At 39.3% G+C, this 25,431-nt stretch overlaps 1 non-coding gene and 1 pseudogene across 1 annotated transcript; one reads left to right on the forward strand and one right to left on the reverse strand.

Annotated features, from left to right (window-relative positions):
- The first annotated feature begins 10,758 nt into the window (after positions 1-10,758).
- On the forward strand, positions 10,759-13,009 carry LOC120492173 (uncharacterized). Its single transcript, XR_016150086.1, has 3 exons — positions 10,759-11,174; positions 11,659-11,744; positions 12,908-13,009. It is a non-coding gene; the product is annotated as an uncharacterized LOC120492173 (transcript).
- A 1,675-nt stretch (positions 13,010-14,684) lies between these two features.
- LOC148965229 (uncharacterized) lies at positions 14,685-19,166 on the reverse strand (annotated as a pseudogene).
- Between the last annotated feature and the right edge of the window lie 6,265 nt (positions 19,167-25,431).

Consider the following 25,431-nt stretch of genomic DNA (forward strand, 5'->3'; position numbering starts at 1 on the left):
TGTTCGTCTTACAGACTCTGTCATAAAATGATTTGTCAAAAGAAGTTTTTTTCTGCTGAAGTTGTAAATTCGAGATCACTCGAAGAAGCAGGATTGATGACATTGATGAGAAGATGAGCGATGAGAAGATCGTGACGACGGTGATAATTATGCTTGAGGACGGAAAATATTATCCAAATTTCGGTGAGTTGCTTTATACATAACTTATGTAACATGCACACATTATGCGTGTGTGTGTGTGTGTGTATGTGTGTCTGTGTGTGGGTGGGTGGGTGAGAGAGAGAGAGAGTGTGTGTTTGGTTTCCAGTTGTTTCATACGGAAAATGCATTGTGTAAAGTTGTGTCTGAAAAGATTATGCTACTTTATATGCATTTATTTATTTGTATATATTTATTTATGTGCGTTGGACGGTTATGCAGTTGTTTGCCGTTTTTTTCTGACACACTGTCTATCTATGTGATGTGCTATCTGAAGGATGGAGGGGCTGGACACCTGTGCAATATACATTTTTTTCCTAGCACACATACTGTATATTTTTACAGTCTAATATACATAATATTTATAGTACAAATGCAAATATTTGTACTGTAAATATGATCTATGTTATACTGTAAATGTATACGTGTGTGTATATATATATATATATATATATATATGTATTGCAGAGATTGGTGGAAAGAATTGCAGAAAATATGTGCTGTAAGGAGAGTTGTATGCTTTCAAAATGGCATATTCCTGTCTGATGGCCGGCCATCAGTGTGATTGTTGGTTCTTTGTCTGGTCATCCATATGAATGCTGCCCATATATCACTGGCCATCACCGGCCATTGATTGTTGATTGAATTGATGAGCTTTAGTACGAATGCTGTGTAAACGACTGCCCATCAGTTTGATTGTTGAATGAATGGCCAGCTATATAGAAACTAAACAGAATTATTTACTTGACATGCAGTGCTAATTATCTTTCCATTCTTTCCCATGCAACAGCCATCAAGTTGAATCTTCAGATAAAGAATGGCATCCAAGCACCAGCCAGAGATGCAAGCTCTCAGTTTCTTCACTATTCATCACCTTTTCCATCCTTTTCAGAACTTTGCAATTGACAAGAGGATGGTGGCATCAAAAGCTAGGAATGGACTAAAGCAATATATGAAGGCCAAGCCAACAAAGTACAGTATTTATATCACTTGTATTTTCTATTGCAAAGAACCTCAGTTATTTATTTTTTATATTTCATAATATTTTACTTATGTATTTTACGTATATATTTTTTTGTTCTGTTGTGCAAATAAATCACTTACATAAAGTCTAATGGTTGTGTGTATTATTTTATAATTGCATTATTTTATGAATTGACTGAAATAGCTTGCAGTGCCCTGCATAAAATTTGGTCATTAGGATGCTTTTTGATGTATCCAAGGAGGTGTCTTGGTACCTGGACATAGTCTTGGAAAAAATATTGTAGGAATCTCATTTTTCATAATATCTTCCTCAAATTTGAAATATAAACTTGTAACGAGGAGGCAGTGTCTTGAGAATTCATATGCAGCTTTATTAGAACAGAATTCAAGTCAAACAGGCAAGGGTCAATCACAGACTTAAATAACAATGTAGATGAGGCAGAATCGAAGTCAGAGTTCAGGCTGAAGATCAGGGCTGGCAGCAAACACACAGGGTAATCGAATAACAAGGCAGATGCAATCAGAATGGGCAGGTAGCAAAGATTCAAGGTCCAGTAAACAGTCCAGGTCATACACGGGTAATCACACACGGAATAAACGCTCAGAAATGTTTGCATGGCAAGACAAGACGTTGCAAGGATGAAGCTGAGAGAACAGTTTAAATAGAGAGAGTGAATGGGAAACACCTGTGAGACAAATCAGCCACAGGTTCGGGGATTATGGGATTTCCAGTCCAAGGAGTTAGTACTCAGGAGATGGTGACCTCTGGTGGTGAGTGGAGGGAGCCACAGAGGCTGTATTCGTGACAGAGCCCCTCCCCTGTGAGCGGCTCCTGACGCGAGGAGGCAAACGACGCCGGGGTCTTCCTCGAGATCTTGGGGCAGGTTTGTCCGGGTGATCTCTGTGGAAATCACTAGTGAGTGAAGGGTCTAGAACATCATTAGCATTGATCCAGGATCTTTCCTCTGGACCGTATCCCTCCCAGTCCACGAGGTACTGGAGGAGTCTGCCCCGACGACGAGAGTCCAGGATTTCATGGACCCGGTAAGCCTCCTGACCGCCGATGATGATGGGAGGAGCTCTCTGGTCACCAGCCTCATCTAGGCCCTCCTCTCCACTCGGACCACCAGCGGGCTTGAGCAAGGAGACATGAAAGGTGGGTGAGATACGGTAATGGTCAGGTAAGGCTAATTTAAAAGAAACTGGAGTGATTTGTCTAATGATTCTGAAAGGACCCACGTACCTGGGACTGAGCTTCTTGCAAGGTAACCGGAGCCGTATGTTTCGGGTGAACAACCAAACCCATTGCCCTGGTTGGTAGTTGGGATTGGTACGCCGATGTCGATTGGCCTGTCCTCTGGTGCGATGCACTGCTCTTTGTAGTTGGATATGAGCACTATTCCACGTCTCCTCACTGCGTTGTAACCATGAATTAATTGCGGGTAAGTCCGAGGGTTCTCCAGACCATGGAAACAATGGGGGTTGGAAACCTAGGATGCACTGGAAGGGGGTGAGCCCTGTAGATGGCTTACGGAGTGAATTTTGAGTGTACTCTGCCCATAACAGATAGCGACTCCAGTCAAACTGATTCTTCTGGCAATATGAGCGAAGGAAGCGGGTGAGTTCCTGGTTTAATCTTTCCACTTGACAATTGGCTTCAGGATGATGTCCGGAGGTTAGGCTGACATTAATGTTCAGTAGCTGACAGAAAGCGGACCAGACTCGGGAGGTGAACTGTGGACCCCGATCAGAGACTATATCCTCCGGTAGACTGTAGAATCTAAACACATTGTTGCAGAGGTCCTCAGCGGTTTCCAGGGCAGTGGGAAGCTTGGGAAGAGGTATCAGTCTGCAGGCTTTTGAGAAATGATCAATTATCGTGAGAATGGTAGTGTGGCCCTGAGAGAGAGGTAGGTCCGTCACGAAGTCGATGGCGATGTGTGACCATGGTCTTTGTGGGATGGGTAATGGATGAAGAAGCCCAGCAGGAAATTAATGTGGAGATTTGGAGGTATTGCAGATGGTGCAATTTTGAATGAACGTGATGGTGTCCGTTCGTATAGAAGACCACCAGAACTTGTTGTTGAGGAGTTGTATAGTAGCTGTTATACCTGGATGACCGAAACTTGGGTTAGTGTGTACCATTTGTATTACTCTCTGTCTTAGGGCCAGTGGAACATACATAAGGTTGGGTGGGGTTTCAGCCGGTGGAGGCTCGGTGACCTGGGCTTCCGCGATTTCGGTTAGTATGTCCCACTGCACAGGTGCGAGAATGATAGTGGATGGAATGATGGGTTCTTGATCTGGCGATAGGAGGTCTGACTCATAAAGTCGAGAGAGAGCATTCGCCTTGGTATTTTGAGAGCCTGGACAATAAGTAACTCTGAAATCGAATCTGGTGAAAAAGAGTGACCATCTGGCTTGTCGATGGTTGAGTCGTTTGGCTGATTTCAGATATTCTAGCTTACGATGATCAGTGAGAACAGTGAACGGATGTTTAGCCCCTTCCAGCCAGTGACGCCACTCTTTGAATGCTGCCTTCATTGCGAGAAGTTCGCGATTGCCAACATCATAATTCTGCTCGGTAGAATTCAATTTACGGGAGAAGAACGCACAGGGAAAAAGCTTGGGAGGTTCCCCCTGGCGTTGTGAAAGCACTGCCCCAATGCCTGTGCTTGAAGCGTCTACTTCAACTATGAATTCACGTTCAGGATCTGGGTGATGCAGGATTGGAGCGGTTGTGAATTTCTCTCTTAGTGAACGGAACGCTGCTAAAGCTGCTGAGGACCAGGTTAGTCGTTGGGTTCCCTTTTTGATCATGGATGTCATAGGAGCAGCGATACTGCTGAAGTTACGGATGAACCGCCGATAGAAATTGGCAAAACCTAAGAAGCATTGCAGTTCCTTGAGAGTAGTAGGTTGGGGCCAATGAACTACTGCCTGTACCTTCTTCTCGTCCATGGCGACCCCTCCCGAGCTAATCACATATCCGAGGAAGGAGATGGTCTCTTGGTGGAACTCGCACTTCTCTGCCTTGGCGTACAATTGATGTTGAATGAGACGTTTCAGAACCGCTCTGACGTGTTTAACGTGCTCCTCATAAGTTTCAGAGTAAATGAGGATGTCATCAATGTAAACAATTACCCATTGGTTCAGCATGTCTCTGAATACGTCGTTAATGAAAGCCTGAAACACGGAAGGACTATTGGACAAACCGAATGGCATAACAAGATATTCGTAGTGCCCTGTCGTGGTGGAGAATGCAGTCTTCCATTCGTCCCCTTCACGAATGCGGATGAGATTATAGGCACAACGAAGATCCAGTTTGGTGAAATATCTTGCTTGTCTGAGTTGTTCGAGAGCTGCCGGAACGAGTGGTAGAGGATAACAGAACTTGGTGGTGATGTCATTGAGAGATCGATAGTCAATACAGGGACGAAGACCTCCGTCTTTCTTTTTGACGAAGAAGCCTGCTGATGCGGGTGACGTGGAAGGACGAATGAAACCTTTGCTGAGTTCCTCCTGAATGTAGGATCTCATAGCCTCTGCTTCGGGTTGTGACAGCGGAAAGACTCTGCCCTTGGGAGGTTGTGATCTATGGCACAGTCACTGGCTCGGTGTGGAGGTAAGTGTGATGCTTTCATTTTGCTGAATGCCTCGGCTAGATCCTGATAGACACTGGGAAGTACCTCGGTTAAGGAAGTCTCGGTCCCCTTTTTGACAGGCAAGTTGTGAAGACAATTGTGAAGACAAAAGTCTGACCATTGAGTGATTTGCTTCTTAGTCCAGGAAATAGAAGGGTTGTGAAGCTCTAACCATGGAAGTCCGAGGATGATGGGATTTTGTGGTGACTGAAAAACAAACAGACGGATGGATTCAGTGTGGAGGACTCCAGTGCTCAACTGCAGATCTTCAGTGGTGAATTTGATGCGACCGGAGCCCAGACGTCGGCCATCTAGCGCTGCGACTGCCAGGTGAGAATCATAGGGAACAAGGGGAATATTGTTATTTCTCGCAAAAGACATGTCGATGAAGTTTCCTGCAGCCCCCGAGTCAATTAATGCTACTGTCTCAATGACCCTCCCATTTATCTCCAGATTAACAGCAATCTCAAAACTAGTAGTGGGTTTGGGAATCGAACTCACCACAGTGGAATTGCAGGATGGTCGGGTAGGACAAGTTGCTCTTAAATGTCCCGGTAATCCACAGTACAAACAAAGGCTCTGTCGAATGCGTCTCTCTCGCTCTTCCTCACTGATACGTGTAAAGCCAATTTGCATGGGTTCTACGTCTGAGTTGACTGTTGCAAGTGTCATGGGGGAAGTGTGCAGGCGGTTAGTGCGACGAGATCGAAGGAGATTGTCGATCTTGATGGACAAATCGATGTACTGCTCCAGTGACCGCCCCTCGTCACGACAGGCAAGTTCAGACTGCAACTCCATAGATAAGCCTTTACAGTAGTGGAGCTTGAGAGGATCGTCGGGCCATCCCGTCTGAGCTGCGAGAGTACGAAAAGATAAAGCATAATCCGCTGCCGAACCCCTTCCTTGCCAGAGAGATAGCAATTGCTCACCCGCCTCCTTTCCTCCAACGGAGTGCTCAAACACCTCTTTGAAGCGTTGAATAAAATCCCTGAATGAAGGAAAGGTTGGTCTATCCTCACTCCATACGGCGGTAGCCCACTCCAACGCTCTCCCCGTGAGAAGTGAACACACAAATGCGATGCGGTTCTCATCTGAAGGATATAGCATAGGTTGTTGATTGACAAACATAGAACATTGAAGTAAGAATCCCTTACATTTGTCAGGAGATCCATCAAATTTCTCCGGGAAGGCGAGCCGAGGACTGGCAGTGTTAGGAATAGCCTGTGCTTGTGCCTGTGCCGGTACCTGTGGCAGAGTCGGGGGTGGAGCAGGTATGCTGGGTGCGGGAAGCTGAAGTGCTTGTAAAGCCTTTACCAGATCTTCAGTAATCGAAGTCAATCGATTGAGCTGTTGCTGGTGGGTGGCCAGGACTGATGCTTGCGCAGTGACCTCCGTGGTAAAGTGGTAGAATGCTGCTGGATCGAAATCTGGCGAAGTCTTCTGTAACGAGGAGGCAGTGTCTTGAGAATCCATATGCAGCTTTATTTGAACAGAATTCAAGTCAAACAGGCAAGGGTCAATCACAGGCTTCAATAACAATGTAGATGAGGCAGAATCGAAGTCAGAGTTCAGGCTGAATATCAGGGCTGGCAGCAAACACACAGGGTAATCGAATAACAAGGCAGATGCAATCAGAATGGGCAGGTAGCAAAGATTCAAGGTCCAGTAAACAGTCCAGGTCATACACGGGTCATCACACACGGAATAAACGCTCAGAAATGTTTGCATGGCAAGACAAGACTTTGCAAGGATGAAGCTGAGAGAACAGTTTAAATAGAGAGAGTGAATGGGAAACACCTGTGAGACAAATCAGCCACAGGTACGGGGATTATGGGATTTGCAGTCCAAGGAGTTAGTACTCAGGAGATGGTGACCTCTGGTGGTGAGTGGAGGGAGCCACAGAGGCTGTATTCGTGACAAAACTGATGAGACTTATGTCTTTCAATCAATTACCTAACTGGATTCCTACAGGTTTGTTTTCATTTATTTTTACATGAAATTGTAAAATATTACATGCAGTATAAATGATCTTCAAGATACTTTAAATTCTATAACTTTTTGTCTGTGTAAGTTTTTTCAACTTTAACAGTTGGATAATACACTCTAAAGTGTCTTCTTTTTAAACATGTCTAAATTGTGCATGTAGTGCAAATAGTTCAGCAACTGCAAATATTTTAGTTTGGGCATGTCATTTCTGGGGATGTGCCTCAGGCAGGGGGAGGGAGAAAGGGAACTGACAGTCGTGGAAAAAAGTTTGCAGGAACCCCATTGTTCGTTATATCTTCCTCAAATTTGAAATATAAACTGATGAGACTTGTGGCTTTCAATCCTTTATCTATCTGAATTACTTCAGGTCTATTTTTATATATTTGTACACAGTGATGTAGTGGTGCCTGGAGAAGTGGGTATACTCTTAAGTTATGCCCCAAATATTTTTTTAAGCGTCCCAGCAAAGGATGAACGCTCTGTGTTATAAACAGTAACATGTAAGACTACTAGTCTTGCATTAGTATTCAATATGAAAGAATACAGTATAATGAATACAATAGAACACATAGAATCAGTGGTATTCTTGCATATCAGGGCTGCACATGGTTTTCTAAATACCCAGGTGCCAGCTAGGTCCCATAAATGATATTGTTAGGGGGGTTCGGGGGCATGCCCCAGCGAGAAAATTTTGATTTTCCTGATCTCGAAATGAGCATTTTAAGGTGTTTTGATGGGCAAAAAAATTGACAACAGTAGCTTTAAAAGCATGAAGTAGCCTATTTGATCAGATTCTTAAACATGAGAATCAGTTCCAGTTTCAGCGACTTTTCTTTCCTAAATTCATCAATGTTTTTGGACTAATCTGTTAATTTAATTAATGGTTCAATTGCTCACTCAAAAAGACAGTCACTTGTCGCCACCCTCTGGCTTAATGATGCGAGTGGCGCAAACACAGACAAGCGGAGTTACAAGCAGTGAAAAGTCAAACACATTAGAACGTTATATATTTGAAGAGTTCAGATGCAAAAGCCTCTAAGTGCCATTTGAAATTTTCTTCTAGAATGATCATTTTTATCAAGCTTGTATATTTAAGTTCAGTGATTTCATTTAAATGGCAATGATAATTACCTATTAATTGTTATTTAAGTGAAATTACTGAACTTAAATATACAAGTTTGACAAAAATCATCATTAAAGAAGGAAATTTCAAATGGCATTTAGAGGCTTTTGCATCTGAACTCTTCATTTATACAATAATAATGGCAATATATTTGATAGCGTACTTGTGTTGTCAAATTGAGCTTAAAATTTCCACTGTCTTTAATCAAACTGATTATTTCTGTCGGTCATTTAAAACGTCTATTGAAAAACAGCCGTAAATTTGAGCTACTTGCATCTTATCTTGCACTGTATGATCGTTAACTGAAGTGAAGCGTCGCGTTGGGATTCGCGATCGGCTCGTGCTTTTATTAACAAAAATACTGCATTCTTGGTCTCACGAACATTTTGACATTGACGAGCAGGTGAGTGCTGAAGCAGATCAGATGAGAAGGCCAGTTATCGTCGCGATGGGAGAATCATTGCAGCAACAAATTAGAGTTAGGCCTAATATTACGGGTAACGTTACGACTCTAACTGGGTGTTTTTTTTATTCACGAAATTGGATTAGCAACTAAATGATGCGCATCAGAGGGGATTTAGAAGTGGGTATACGCAATGCCGACTGATAAGGAAGTGGGTATACGCCGTATACCTGCGTATACCCTGCACTACACCACTGTTTGTACATGAAATAATAAAACATTTTTGTGGCGCAGATTATTTTTTAGGCACTTTAACTTTTATAACTTTTTTTCTGTTTGAGCATTATCAACTCTGATTGATTGTTAGTAGAGTCCCAACTGTCTTCTTTCCAAAGATACCTTACTTGTGCCTGTGGTACACTGTTCTCAGGAGCTGTATTTATTGTTATCCAGGCATGTCATTTTCAGCCGTGAGCCCCCTTGTGGAGCTGAAGGTTAACAGGTTAAAATGTGATATTGCCTGCACAGCTCTTGCGTTTCGTTTGGTCAAACACCACAAGGTGTCACTGTGGTCTCAAAGCTTCAGCACTGCCACTCTAAGCTCGATTGCTGAGGTCTGAGTTAAAACACGCACCCCTTATTAGAATACAGAGAAAGAAATGTTGAAATAAATAAATGTGGAAATAATTAAATGTAGAAATAAATACATGTAGAAACAAATAACTCCCTCTGTGGTCTGGCCTTGGCAAGGCGAGGGGGCTTATGTGTTCCAGTGACCCTGGAGAGCGATACCATCGGGAGCTTGCTCCTGGTAGGTTCACCCTAGGCGGGACGACCTCCAGGGTAGGTTCCAGACAAACAAAGACCCCAGCATGTCGGTATGCTGTGAGGTGGCAGCCCCACCAACCGACTATCCTGCGGAGGGCTAACCCACCCAGGAGAAATTCTTTTGTTACGAAACCGATCAGAGAAATAAATAAATGTGAAAATAAATAAATGTAGACATAAAAACATAAATGCATAAATGAATGTGGAAATGAATAAAAGTGGAAATGAATAAATGTAGAAATAAATAAATAAATTAATGTGTGAAAAAATAAAATTATACATAAATATGGAAATAAAAGTATAAATACTCATTTCTTTGTACTTTTTTACATTTCTTTGTATATTTATTTATGTATTTATTTTTGTATTTTTGCTTTTTTACATTTCTTCGTATATTTATTACGTATATATTTATTTTTAATTAAGTCAGCTTTGGCATTCCATACTGTAAAGCTGCTTTGAAACAATGTTTATTGTAAAAAGGGCTATATAATTAAAGGAGATTTGGCTTACTGAGGAGAGATTCTTTCCATACAATGTTCGGATATTTGAATGAAGATAATCCTACTGCAAACATGGAAATCAGTATCAATGTCTCCTAAATAAAACATTTTGCATTCCGAGAGACTTTGCATGAATTTAATATGTAAAAATGTATGTAAGGAATATAAGTCAACATGTAGAGAGTGGAAAAACTGAATATAGTTGAAAGACGTGCATAGAGGTTTAAAGTACGCGTCTAGTCGATTTTTTGATATCAATTCTGTCTGCTATTTCCGTAAATACTTTAGATCGATCACCAATGGAGGGACTCTTTCTTTTGTTTTTTTTGCTTTCAGGTGAGTGTGTATTTTTTATTGTTATTTTGTGTGTGTACATACAAAATAACAATAAAAAATACACACTCACCTGAAAGCAAAAAAAACAAAAGAAAGAGTCCCTCCATTGGTGATCGATCTAAAGTTGCCTTGTAATTTGGTAATTAACATAAATCTTGTTTGGTAACGCTGTAGATTACAGCCCAGAAAGTACTGCGTAAGTAAAACAAATTTGCAGCGTACCTTTCAGTAATTATAGTGTACCTGTAAAGTATGTACGTGTAGGTATAATGGAACTATATGCAATGTTTGGGGAATAAAGGAGTAACAACTAGGTAAATTAACAAATTATTTATACGTACGAATTTTAGAACTAAGGGCCCTATCATACACCCGAAGCAATGCAAGTGACTCTTGCTAGTTTTAGCCAGACGCAGTTATCATTTTCATGTCATGCACCACGTTGTTTAAATAGCAAATACATTAGCGCCCATTTGTGCACCCATTGTGGTCTAAAAATGTTGTTCCCCTACAGCCTTTGTATTTTACAGTTACACTATAATTACTGAAAGGTATGCTGTAAATTCATTTAACTTCCGCAGTACAGTACACACACACACAAAACATTTTTTAACTATTGTATAATCACATCTGTGCTTTGTCACAGTTATATCCCTCACTTGTTTTGAATTCTTTTTTATTTTGGTTTGTTCGATGGGAATTCTCGTAAGGTATTCATGGACTACTTATAAAACGTGTGACTGCAGCATTAAAATGAACCTGTAATTTGATTTTAATTTCATTTAATTTAAAATTACATGTAATTTAACCTATTTTTGTTACAGAGAACGGAACAAACAGGTTTGTTTTCATCAATATAGCCATAACCTGGAAGGAGGCTCAGATCTACTGCAGACGGTATTACACAGACCTGGTCATCATTCGGAATCAAACTGAGAATAACCAGCTGCTTGTGATGATGCAAGGATATGTAGGTGCTTGGATTGGTCTGTTCAGAGACGGGTGGAAATGGTCAGATGCAACAAATGTCTCCACCTCTTTTATTACCTGGCGGAAAGGACAGCCTGACATGGTTGGGCTACGAAGACCTTGTGGTGTTTCAGATCCTTCTGGTCTGATCAGTGATCAGCTCTGCTCAGATGTCCTTCCTTTCCTCTGTATGTTCCGTCGTAAGTTTCATGTCTAATCTTTACCCATACATTAGAGTAAGAACATTAGAAATGCACCTGGTCTGAAAGTGTTGTTAGTACTGTACTGTATATGTGAAAGCCCTTTTGCCATCACGCTTCTTATGGTCAGTCAGTCGCTTGTAACACCTAAATAACATTACTTTCATGTATTCCAGTTCCTAATTTTCTCACCAAACTGCATAACAATGTTAAGAAGAGCCGAGTGCAAGGTTTATCAAAAGAACAAAGATAAGATTTACATCTGCATAATATACAATAATTGGGACTGCCAAGTTAATTAATTAATTTGATATTTTATGCTATTGTTTTATAAAAGGAAAAGCAGAATTGTTTCTGATTGGACTGGTCAATTTTTGACTGCTCAAAAGTTATTGGTTTGGTTTTAAAAAGTCAAACCTAATCAAATTTGGTTATTAAATTCATGGTGGACAATAATAAATAATCCTTGTAATTTTTTAAACAGACACAAAACAACAGATTGTGAGAGTGAAGGTGAAATCTAGTCAGAATCTAAATAACCCTGAGATGATGGAGGTCATCTTAGAGTCGGTGAGTTTAAACTATTTGTCTTAAAACTATACCTACAGTTGGTACATTACACAAATAGAGTACACTTTGATGTCACATGATTTAAAAAAATATATCACAAATTTATTCAACAACAAAAAAAATGTCGATCCTCACTGACAATTTTTAATAATAGATCAAAAAAGGCACTTTTTTGGAGAACACTATTAGATGTGTTTGATAAACTATTATCCAGCATAAAATTAATCTTCCAGCATAAAATTAATCTAGTATAAAAAATGTAAACATCAAATGTCTGTATCTCCTCTTATAAATGTGTCGATGAATGGTGACAGATCATTAATTACTTGACTGTGTCCAACAATTCGAGAATCTCAAGTATTATTTCATTGATGTTCATATTTTGTGGTCAATGCTGTTATTGCTTGAGTCCCCCCTCACCCCTCCCCCATAAAATATCACCCTATTGGAGCCTTTCTACAACATGACTACAGTCTCATTTAAATTTCTCAATTTTTAAACAAAATTGTAGTGTTATCGACGGAGCCCCACATGCGGACAGAAGTTGTTTATCCGTTCTTGTCCAGCTCAACCGTTACTCAAATTACTGTAAGAAAAAACTATCACAAAAATATCAGTTTTTCATTCATTTGTGAGGAAAGCAGTGGTACCCAACCTCTAACCAAAGAAAAAAATTAAGTTTAGCACTACAAACCAATATTAAGTCCCAAATTAACTAACCTTTCTGAGGAACAGCTTCATATAGAGCTCCTATAGGCTAAAGGCCATTGCACACTGAATCCGATATTTTCGTATGTGTTTTTACGTATTTGTGATTCGTGGCTCTGAATTGTCAAAACACCATTCAAACACCATTCAAATTGTCTATTTACATGTGTATTATAAAAATAAAATAATAAAATAATCACACAAATCAGGGTTTTAAACTGAATTTAGATGTGTTCCATTTTGGTAACAGTTGCAATCAAAATGTCCCGAGGCTCACATTCAACATACTTTTGGTAAAGCACCAACACTCACTAAAAATTTGTTGGAAAAGAAAAATAATATGTAAATGTTTACGGCTTTATTATGAGAAATATGACAGATACTCTTAACACATGCTGAGAGAGTGTGCATATCAGTAGTACTTCAGTAATAACAGGATTGCATCTATTCCTTAGGTAAAGCAGAAGCTGAAGGAACAGGGGGTAGAAATGGACACAACGGTGGCGTGGAACGTTCAACCAGATGGAAATGTTTTTCACAAGATTGAAAACCAACCATGAGTTATACTTTTGCGATGTGATGTATAACATTTTTCTCTTCTTTAATTAATTTAGTCTTGGGGGGGGGGGGGGGGGGGGGTTCAATGACATTCCAGGCTCATTTTGAAGTATCTACAGTACAATGTTTTAGTACATAAAAATGTAGTTCTGTTCTGGTTGTGAAATGTAAATTCGATTGTACATGTAAATGTCTAAGTACATATTTTATATAGACTAGTCAACATTTGAAGTGTATCAAAAATGTTAATCAAGACAGGAACGGGTATTGTTCATGTATAACTTCACTTCACAAAAACTCAAACTCAAAAATATTTTTCTAATTTCTAGTCAAAATATCTTGTCACATTTAATAAAAGACAAAATCACCTAGAGCAAGATTTAAGTGAGATAAAGGAGCTTGTTTTTAGATAGTGCATCTTGAATATCTTGGTAAGTGAAACTGTCTTGAAAACATCTTGTTTTGAGTCATATATCTGATTAAACAAGCTTTTTTGACATGTCATAAGGTTTTTTGCTGCTATGTTATTAATAAAAGATGAATCGTCTTGTTTCAAGAAATAGACTTGAATTGAGACAACAAATCTGCTTTATTGAAAACTGCAGGTCATGCAATTCACCGTGCACAGTACAGTGTGGCTATTTTTCTTACATTTCCATCAAACCATGTCCACGTGATATGTAAAAAAAGACAGAGGCAAAAGCTGGAATTATGTTTCCTTCATGTTCTGCTGCACTCTGGACATACTGCACCACATTATTCAAAAAAAAATAAAATAAAAAAAAAAATAAAATAAAAATAAATGCTGTTATCAATTACAGTGTTTGTCAGTTTTTAAAAAATATAAATCACTCCCAAATACCCACACTCAATACAGACTCAAGAATGATGTTTGATGATGTCTGTGAGATCATACTTCAGTGGAATGTACTTGCTATTATTGAAGTTTACAAAGTAGTATGGTGTATAATCAACAAGCTTTTCAGCATCCATGAAAATATTGGCTTGAGTTAGGTCTGAAACTTCTTCCTCATAAGCTAAATAATTATCATTCCACCCAACTGTAGGGCATTCAAAACAATATACTGGCACATTTAAAATATAAATGTTTGTCACAACAAACTCTGGAGTATCATTGATGACATTACAAATAACCAAAGATTTTCCACATGTATGCTTCTTTCCATGTTGCATAATCCACTGTACTGAAACTATATGTTCAACGTGCTCTAATTCCCAAGAAGTCTATAATCCTTCCTTCTACATAATGAACATTTTTCACCTCCTAGAATGGGCCCGTCAGCTTCACTTGAACAAATTGGATCTTTCTCATGTACATTCTGACTACATTCATAAAGCTGGTTGTGCTTCACAAGAGACTTACAGATATTTTTAAAACTACTTTTCAAAGCCCACTGCTTAAAAAAGCAATGCTTTGACTCAAAGCTCATACACACTGTAAAACTTAACAGTAATATTTACTCTATTAGATTGATTCACTGCACTCAAATAATACTGAAATTGAAGTGGCTTGAACGACTGAAACAGAACTCAAACTGAATGAGTTATAGAACATTTCTAGATCCCAGAATGAAAAATGAATAATAATTGCATAGTTAAGTTAATTAATCATCAATTAAGTGATGATTGCTCATTAGTGATGAACACCTGCTGTTAATAACCAGAATCACTGAAGGAAAGAGAAATACAAGGTTTAAGGTCACCATGATTGAGATCAGACTTGACCCTTGATGTTTCAGTACTAGTTTTTCTGTGGCTGCTGTGTTTATGAAACATGGCACAAAAGTCAAGTAAAAAGTATGATCGGGTTGATGATGGTCAAGGTTTGATAATGACATTCATCACTTGATTCACTGATCACATTTGGAGTCTAATCTCTGATTATATTATTAGTTGTATTTGAAAATAGATTCCACAACATAAGAACTAGCAGTGTTATGACGTTCAGATAGTATAAAGGATTTTACAGAAAATATAATTTATTAGCAAAACTAACACAGATATCAAGATTCAGCATATGAATCTCAACAATGGTTACCATTAAAAAAACTATTCATACTGCAAATGCATTGCAGCATGAATGGTTTTTTAACGGTCACCATTGTTGAGATGCATATACTGATTCTTGATGTCTGTGTAAGTCAGCATGATACCATAGAGGTTTTTTTAAAGTCTGATTTGAACCAACAATGGGCCTTGCAGCAGAATCACAGTTCTTTTATAATTAAAGCTAGGGTATACTAGTTTACTACAGCTTATATTGGTCAAGTTATTGATAAGTTACGTGCCCGCTCCAGCGCGCTCATGCTTACTAAATAAACGCCTCACCTCCGGCGCTGCGCACTCACTACATTCCCTTTAGCCTTTAGCACATAGTGGATGCATAACGCAAACCCAGTCAAACGTTTGACTGCAGTATCTTATATGCTTTATAATCCGGTGCGCCTTATATATGAAAAATGTTCTAAAATAGGTCATTCATTGAAGGGACGTAATATAAATATTTATATTCGTCTGTATTATAGTTATGGACCACGATTACGCTTTGCCTGCACGTTCTGCTGCTACAGCCAGCTCAGTAAAGCTCAAACATACGGGTGAAAAATATGACCCGAGAAGGGTTTGGGACAGGAGAAAAAGCATGACACAGGTAAATATTGGGGTTGCATTTAAAGCTTCTTGACAAGCTAAATCTACAGAGAGATGCCGTATATCCATATATTCTGTGAAACGATGATGTCATGTCATGAGCTGAGCTGGTTGTCATTGACAGCGACAACAACTCCCGTGAGCCCACGCTCTTTCCCAACGTCATCAAAGTACGTCTTTTGTTATTATTTTAAATGAGTGACTCCTGGTGGCCAAACATTACATACTGTACATTTAATTTGTTGGGTTTTACAGGACCATGTGCCTTAGTCTCATGAGGAAAATGCAGCAAGTAATGCTGTTTAGGTAAAATATTTGCATTTGGAAACAGTTGTTTGAAATGTTTTAAATGTTGCTCTATTAAAAGTTTCAGTCTTGAAAGAGTTAAGCGAGCAATAACAGGTGAAAACAGAATTTCTATCTCTATCTCTAACAACTTAAAGGTAGTGTAGGTCAGAATTTAAAATAAAACTTTTCTTTCCAAATTTCTGTAAACTTTCGGTATATATCAATGCATAATTAAAATCTAAGTACTCTGAAAAAGAAAGTATAAAAATCGAGTGTCTGTAGACCTCTCACGACTGTTTTAAAGACAGCTCATTATTTTCATTCAATTCACCCCCTCCCTTCTGGGCTCCTTCCAAAGCCACGCCCCCAAAACACATGAATGCGCAACTCCGACAGCTGAGCTGAAGACGCATTATTTACCTGAGACAGCGGAGATGAGAGGAAGGAGTGCATGTAGTGACATCATGTCAGAAACACATGTAAATTAAAAAAAATCTAACTATCATTATGAAGATAAACAAATAAGTTGTATTTTATTACTCACTAGCAAGCTAGCATATTGATAATCGTAAAGTTTACAATTATTGATTCGCTAACGAGCTAGTTATCAAAGCTAAAAACAGGTTGCATGATACACGTTTTTCCATTGCCATCATTTACACTGATGAAGATGAATTTTGTGTAAGATTCATAACATATATATGGTGTTCTGACTGCATGTAAGAGTTTGCTTGATGAAAGCATTGTTGATTATGATGAGGACTACACTCCCGAGACAAGTAAGTTACCCATAGACAGTATAAGGCCGGATTCACATATAGCGCCTAAAAACGCGTAGAAAACGCTGGGCGCGCCACATTCTCCATTTTCCAAAGCGCCAGGGCGGTTGCGCTTCAGTTGGTTCTTGTCACATGACCTATTGTGTGCGTATGGTGCGCTTGCGGTATTCTGAAAAGTTGAGATCTCGACGCGGACGCGCATGGAAAAAACGAGCGCGTCGCACCGCGACCGCACCGCTTCCATTATGAGCGCGCATACCGCGCGCCTACATTTGAAATAACGAACTTGAGCGCGGAAAAGACGCGATATGTGAACCGGCCCTAAGAAAGCAAGTACCGCATCGTCAGCTCGAGGACAGATCCGTGGTCGAGGGCGAAGCAGAGGAGGTCGTGCTATTAGGGTCCGAGGAAGTAGAGGCCGAGGACGGGGTAGTCGAAGTGCAGGGCAAGGAGCACTTTTTAGACAAGAGGACCTGCGTCGAGTTTTGCATCTTCAAGCTCAAACAAGGGCATGCGAACAGGTACGATCTGGATACGCGCAAGTGGGCAGGTCCTGTGTGGCAAAAGGGTGGTTGCCGTGGTTGCGAGAGAGTGACAGTCGCCTAAGCCAATCCGTTGTTTCGTCCCGGGTCGAAATAATGAGCTGTGTTTAGTGCAGATTAAACGGTCTAGAGTCACTCGATTTTTATACTCTTTTTTTCAGAGTACTTAGATTTTAATTATGCATTGATATATATAGAAAGTTTAAACAAATTTGGAAAAAAGTTTTTATAAAATTCTGACCTACACTACCTTTAAGTAGTATTTGTGTGTAATCGTTTTCTCCAATTTTGTCAATGAGAAATGGCAGGATCTTTAACAAAACCAGCATCTTGCCCAGTTGACTGTTTCAATTTAATGTCATTTGATGACAGTGTATTAACAGATATTGGGCAAGGCTTATCCCTTGCATCCACAGGAGAATAAGGGAAACAAATAATTGCTATTTAAACAAAGTCCATATGCCCTGTAAGAAATCAAGATGCTTTAAAACACATTTGATTTCAAATAGGGAACACCTTTAAGAATGACATGCATGATGTCCTGTGGGGTTTGAATGATTATATCAAAGTGAGGAAATTCTGTTATTGCTTCTCCTGTTGACTTGTAGTCAAGACCACCTAAACCGAGACCAAGGCCAAGACCAAGACAGACCAAGTCAAGACCAAGACCAAAAAACAGACTAGTGTTGTTGAAACTAAGCAATAACTTGTAAGATTTTGTTTTGTATTGCCTGTCTATCTCTGCCGATTTCGAAGTCTCCAAATGAATCCATTCTGCAACTTTTAAATACGTAAATATTTTTATAAAAACAAATTATAAGCTTTAGTGCAGGATCCGAAAGTTGGTTGTTTTGTCGCTATGGTTACACACACACACACACACCGTTGGCGGTGCGCTCAAAGTCATCTGTCAGTTGAGCAGTTACCCAAAATCTCCTGAATAAAGTTAAAACTTATATCACTGATATGTGTTTTACTAATTATTAATATATCAATAACTGTACATGATATATGTTTTTTAAATCAAGTGATCAAAGTGCTCGTTATACGGTGATACGGCTCGGATATGGTGTTTTCTCCTGTGGCTCGCGCACACCGCACTGTTTTCACTCGTACGTGCGCCTCAATCTGTTGAGGATATCGTCGTGGATATTGTAGTATTGTATTGCTAAATCCCCCAACCACTATGTCGGTCTGAGACAGCGAGACCTAGACAAGACCGAGAGGTCCGAGACCAAGACAAGACCAAGACCAAAGAGACCATCAAGGCTGTGACAAGACCGAGACTACGTAAAAGTGGTCTTGAGACCAAAACCGGTCTTGAGATATACATCACTACCTGTTTATGCCATATGTCATTTTTAGACTGTCTTTCAGAAAATCAGAAATTGCCTTTTCAATGTCATTACATTGCCTCTTATGAGTTGCCATTGTCCTTTTAACAAACAAATCTTCATTAAATTGCTCCTGTATGTCTTCAAGGCGAATCCCACTCCTATTTTAAACCCAGCCACTTTATGCTGAGCTAGACTGTCTCCGCAGACAGACATACGTGCCCCATAAATTGTCCTCTCACCATTTGCAGTGACAATCTGGACACTCACACAGCTTAGTTAAGTCACGGTTAATCCTCTCAAACATCTCATCAATACCACAATGGGAAAGATCTTTAGATTTTACCATGGCAAGCAGACAAATGGCATCAAGTCTTAATCTGTATTTAGGTTGATGTTACCTAAGGTGTAATAAATTAATAACAATTTGTTTTTGTGTGCCTGAGATCCAAGAGGATTGCACAGCTCAACTTCATCTGTATATAAATAAGTAAAATCATGAAAAAATCCATCCTTGCATGTCTGTGGCCTCTTATCAATCATTGCAATTATTATTGGATGTGATAGAACTCTGGAGTCTCCATTTTTCACATGACATTCTGTTTGTTTTGCAACCACAATCACTGGTTCAACTGGTTCTAACAGTTCTTTGATGGTCTTTTCCTGCAAATGGGTGGAAGCAATTTGACAGAAAGGGTCAACAAACTGGTCAAATATCACCATTGCATCACTCTTTAGTTGATCCAGGTCCCCAGAAACTGTCAATAGGCGTTTCTCAATGTCAAGGAAGGATCCTCGGAAGCCGGAATTTCGAGGATGCTACGTCATCGACGTCCGTCGAAGGACTGTTCCAATGTCGAGGATCCTCAGAATTTCAACCAAGGACTGAGTCCTTCGTTCGGAAAATATCCCATACACAGGAAAGGATGCATATGTGTAGCCTTCGCGCTCTTAAATCACCCACAATCCTATGCGCAGCTTTGCTATCTTGTTCAAAAAATAAAAAAATGTCGACCGTTAGCGGAGTCGGAGTGATAACGGCAATATGCTTTCAAATGTAAGCAAGTATAATTTCAGTTTAGCCATTTATTTAATGTTTGTTAAACTATTTAACATATCGGCTCAAATTTGCTGAGGGGATTTAAAGCTGTTCCCTTTTACTGGTGATTAACTTTTTAATTTTTACTTCATATAACGTTATAGCCTTTTTTGTTGGTCACATATTTTACCATTGCATGTGTTTTAATGTTGCTATGGACGTAGTGCTAGTTTATTTATTTATTTATTTATTTATTTAAAAGGGACAATGCATATTGATAAACATTTCAGTAATGTAAATATGCCAGAATTAGCCCCAGGGCTACTTTCCATCTGCAGTCCCCTGTCAGGTCATCACAAAACAACATATAACAAAACTATAAATAAAACTAAGTTCTGTTCACTCCGGTAATATAATCGTTTTTGAATGAATAAACTCCTTTTTAAATAAATATTTTGTGTCAAATTATTGATTTATTTGGTAGGCAGCCGTTTGGTAGGTACAACCCCTTCAGGCTGATTCAATCAAGACCCCTCTGCTTTAGAGTTTGCGGGGTTGTATTCACTATAACAACCGCCTGGTTATACATTATCCCTTATACTTTATTTATTTATTTATTTCTAAGAGGACTGACAAGACAAAATAAGGACTGTCAACAAAACAGCATTTTTGCAGCGCCGAAGCGGACCTTTCACTGATGTAATGACGCAATGACGTGCACTTGCTAGCCTGTTCCATTTACGTGTTCTCCGAATGCTAAAGAGGACCCTTGCCTAGCCTCTGAAGGAAATGACTTGGAAGGACCCGTCCTGCCAAGGAAGTATCCTTGACATTGAGAAACACCTAGTGAATCATGTCGCTCATTTGCTGTTTTAGGTGCTCCAATAATATTTACATCGTTAATCTGGCGTTATAATTTATTTGCTTTTGGTGTACTGTGGAGTGGGTAAAATGTTTATAATGGAAGACTAGCAGTTACTGTTGACTCGCGCTAGCCTAGTACTGGCGAACTATGCAACTGGAACTATGCAACTTCCTCCGCCGCTTCTTCAACTTGGCGAAGATGGTGCGCGTGTGTATCCGCTTCACATGATAGTTGAAGGAGTTATAGATCCTGTACTTGGACAGCCATCAATCTTGCAAATTACGCCAGGGCTGCGACTGTGCATGGTGTTAATGTGACTCAAAAGTTGTTTCAGAGTCAATACCCAAAATATGTAGCACATGAAGCAACGTCAAATCATGATGGAAGTAAAGATGTCACAGGCAAGAGAACGGTAAACTGGTCACATCGGTAGAGCAAGACTGCCGCTAGCTGCTGTAAATGAGAATGTGTGAAACTAACGGTCTGGGACCGACTTGGATTTGAACTTAGATTGACGTGTTTCATTGCAAGTAAGTTAAAGCACTGTATCCAGAGCACATTCTTTTTAGTTCACATCACACACCCTTTGAATGTTATCGACATTTCAGTGTGTTTATTGTGTATCGTTGCAGCCGAACAGCAGCTAACCAAGTCAGCTAACAAGAATTGGATGATGTCGCAGTGTCGACAAGGGGTAATGTTTGGGGTAAACGATTAATCATTAATATTTATACTAAAATGTATTATTTAATTTGTTTCATTTTTTATCAATTAAAAATCCAATGAAAATACAAAAATACAGCGTGTTTTTCCACAGTGAGTTTTAAGATCAACTTGTGGCAGTTAAACTGGACATGATGGCTAAACTTGAAGATGTATAAAATAATATATTATACATTTTATTATAAATAATAATAAAAAAGAATCATGTTAAATAAAACCAAAATCGCGATACTCACGATCCACGAACCTGTGTCAGAATCAGAATCACGACACTCCAACTTCCAGAGATATCCTTCCCGTCCTGTTTTCATTGCTGCAAACATCACAGAGACAATGATGAGCACTGTCACAGTCCTTCGTCTGCACCATCCTGTCCGCGTCTCCAGCACTACACTTCCCATGATCCTCTCGTCTGCACACCTGAACTCACTCCCTCATCAGCCTCCCGTTCAGCGTCCTGTTCATCTGTTTCACCTGTCTTCACCTCATTATGTTTGATTCTTCTGTGTATTTAGTTCTCCCTCCTTCAGTCTGTCTTTGTCGGTCAATGTTGAATGTTACCCGGTCTTCCTGCCTGTATTTTGAATGTAATTATTAGTAAATCTGTGTATTGGAGCTTCTTGGACTCAGCCTGTTCTTCTGCCTGCACCCACACCCGTGACAAGCACCCAGTATTGTGAAGACTTGCGGGATCTTTTCTCAGGCCCAGAGAACATTTTATGGAGAAAAGCGGTCTGGCGTGCCTGTCATGGTGTGTCGGAGGAGGTCAATTTGCTAAGTTCATAAAGCTAACAGCACAGTGTTTTTGTAGCAGGCATGATAGTCTACATGTGTGTTAAATTCAGTTTATATTAATTGATAGGTGTGCAGTAAGTTGATGTAAGCGATTTCACCCCTAAAATGGAACATTGCTTATACGTGTGCAGAGCTGTCAACATTGCATTTTGTGTTGTCACAAAAAACAAAAATGTTGCTTTTTGCTGTAATTATCTTTTATATTACAGGAGTCTGGCCAAGAACAGTCAAAATTATTATGCAGTTTAAAGTATAACCCATGCGACAGACATCCACTCCTGTGAATGCAAGTCCTCCAAAGTATACAACCCCTGAAAAGGTTGTGCCAGAATATGTTCCAGAATATGTATTGCACACCGACACAGAACTTGAGCAAGTCCGACAACAGCACTTTGAGATGTCAAAAAGAGGCGAACGGCGCAACTGCCAGATGTCAAAGGAGCTCAGATGCCGGCTCATTCGAAACACCATGACAAGTATGATTGCAATCCTGAGGCCAAAGGGGGATGTAGAATCACACAGATTTCCATTAAAGCCAGAAATTACAGCAGTGGCAAAGAGAATAGTACTGTACTACCCCATGCTGCAGGACCAAGGCCTATATACATGGGTAAGTGAAGTTTCATGTTTGACATTTTTAGAAGCGATTTGAAAAATGTGTTAAATATTTTGTGCACTGTGTACACACAGCTATACAAAAGATTGCGAAATGTAAGATCCTCTCAAAAAACAACATGACATCATGACTTTTGCGTAAACATATACGCCACTTTCGAGTCAGGTGGCGTGTTATCTCCACGCATTTTGTGCTATCCGCGTGTATCCGCGTGTATGCGTATATGTCTACGCCATTAACGTCCGCGTCATTCCGCGTGTCTGAACACGCAGTCAAATCTCCAGTCATAAATGCCATTAACCCCAGTGACGGTTAAGTTTAGGGATGGGGTTGAGGTAAGTCATATCATTTTTTTACCTAGGATGGTAAGGGAACAGTCATAAATGCCATTAACCCCAGTGACGGTTAGGTTTAGGGACGGGGTTGAGGTAAGTCATATATTTATATAACGTTAAGTCAAACGGCACGTGATACAGTTGCCTACAACAGCCAGGGCAGCAAGGGCACAAGCAAAATACTGTATCTGGTAATCTCCCGCTTTATATTAAACAAACTGTCAACACAGGCTTTTGCGATGCACAGAGAGACGCTGCGCTGCCTATGACTTTGAGTTGACATGAGTTGAGAGCGTACATTTGCACTACGTGCCTGTCTTTTTAGCAAAAAAGATATCCTACACTGAATATCTACAGTGGCGTAGGGCGAGGGCGTGTGGTGCTTGAAAAAGCAGCTTTTGACGCTTTCGACCCGAGTTCGAATCCGCCTTTTGCCGAACTCTGTAAGTAAAATATACTTTTGAAATATTCATTTTCATTTTATACAGTACATTTATAGGCTAGGCCTATATGGATTTTACGTAATAGGAATAATTATATAAATCATTATTACATTATTATAATAATCGTTTGACATCCTACAACAGACTGAGACTTTATATATCATAACTAAAAAGATGTTTGATCCCTCTTTAATGTCCAGGTACAAGTTGAGGCTTTTCCTTTGTTCAATGTCACAGTTCATGGGTTGAAGCCGGTTAAAGCTCTTAATTTTGAGCTCTCAAAGTGCACTGGATTGATGCATATAACCTTAAAATGTACAAAATTTTCTTGCGGGGGAGTATGGGAGCATGCCCCTGAACCCCCTCTAGAGGGACAGAGGGCTCAAAATAGTTTTACAAAATCATATGGGAAAGTTTTTTTAATTTTTTAAAAAAATTTTTAAATCAGTAAAACAGTTAGCCTAATGCCAAATTAAAATTGGACAAACTAAATATTGTGCCCTGCAAGAAATTGTCCCCCCCCCACCCCCCAACAAATCTCACTCCAAGCAAAACTCATAAGTTGGCAACCGTGTGGGAGACATTCAAAGAGGTGAGCTTTAACTAATGGTTATTTTCATCAAAGGTTCATCTGTTAATCATTTTCAAGATTAATTGATCAGTTGTCTGGTCAATATAAAGTCCAAGGTGATGTCCTCAAAAGTTTGTTTGGTCCACAAAGATATTCATTTCACTGTCATAGAGGACTAAAGAAGTTATAAAATATTTGCATTTTGGGAAGCTTAAATCATATTTGGACATTAAAAAAAGAAAAATGACTCAACATGATCAATCATGTAAATATCCTGAGTAATCTGTCCCTAATTTTTCCTCAATTCCCGTTTTTAATGAGTGCTATTATTCTAGTATTTGACTACAAAGTAATTGCTTTGGATGCTATTTTTTTACGAAGCACTTTGCTACGTTTTGTTTGTATGAAAAGTGCTATACAAATAAAGTCAGATGGAAGATTGATTTAGTAGTTGACAACTAATAGCTCTACAAAAAGGTGCTGTCTTGAGCAGGCAACAGACACAGATGAAATGGATTCAAGTGACTCAACAGTCATTCTAGATCAGTCTACAGAAGAAAGTGGCAGTCAACCCTCTTTAAGCTAATATTAATGTATAATTTTTATGGAAGAAATGGTCCCTGACCCCTTAGTGTTCAGAGATAATAATATAATAATAAAATATAATAATATGCACACATGCAGGCAGATGTCCTGGTGATGTACACGTTTTCTTATTGAGCCCTGGATTCTTTCCAAACAATGTTCAGATATTTGAATGAAGATTATCCTATTGCAAACTAAGGTAAAATGGAAATCAGCATCATTGTCTCCAAACTAAAACATTTAAACATTTGCATCAGAGAGGCTTTGCATGAATTTAATATGTAAAAATGTGTGTAGGGAATAAAAATCTATATGTAGAGTGGAAAAACTGAATAGTTGAAATACGTGCATAGAGGTTTAAAGTATAGGCGACCGTTTGATATCCATTCTGTCTGCTATTTCTGTACATACTTTAGATCAATCACCAATGGATAGGTGAGTGTGTGTTTTTTGATTGTTAGTTTGTGTGTGTGTGTGTGTGTGTGTGTGTGCATATCCACACACATAATTATGTGTCTACTACATTATACAAAACATAAGAGAAAAGGACATTTATCTCTTAAAACATTCATCTAAGTTACACACTCCAACATCCCAAAGATGATGAATGTACGGAAATAGCAGACAGAATGGATATCAAACAGTCGTCTACTTTAAACCTCTATGCACGTCTTTCAAATTTAATTCAGTTTTTCTACTCTTTACGTATAGATTTTAACAAATGATTATCGTATTTTGAGTACCTTGGCATCGAAAACCCTTGAGCAATAAGGTTAATTAACCTGATATACTAGAATCATTAGCTCCTCTAAAACTATCTCCTTAAAACTGGTTTA

This window comes from Pimephales promelas, chromosome 24 (genome assembly GCF_988280905.1).
Source record: "Pimephales promelas chromosome 24, fPimPro1.hap1.1, whole genome shotgun sequence".
NCBI lineage: Eukaryota > Metazoa > Chordata > Actinopteri > Cypriniformes > Leuciscidae > Pimephales > Pimephales promelas.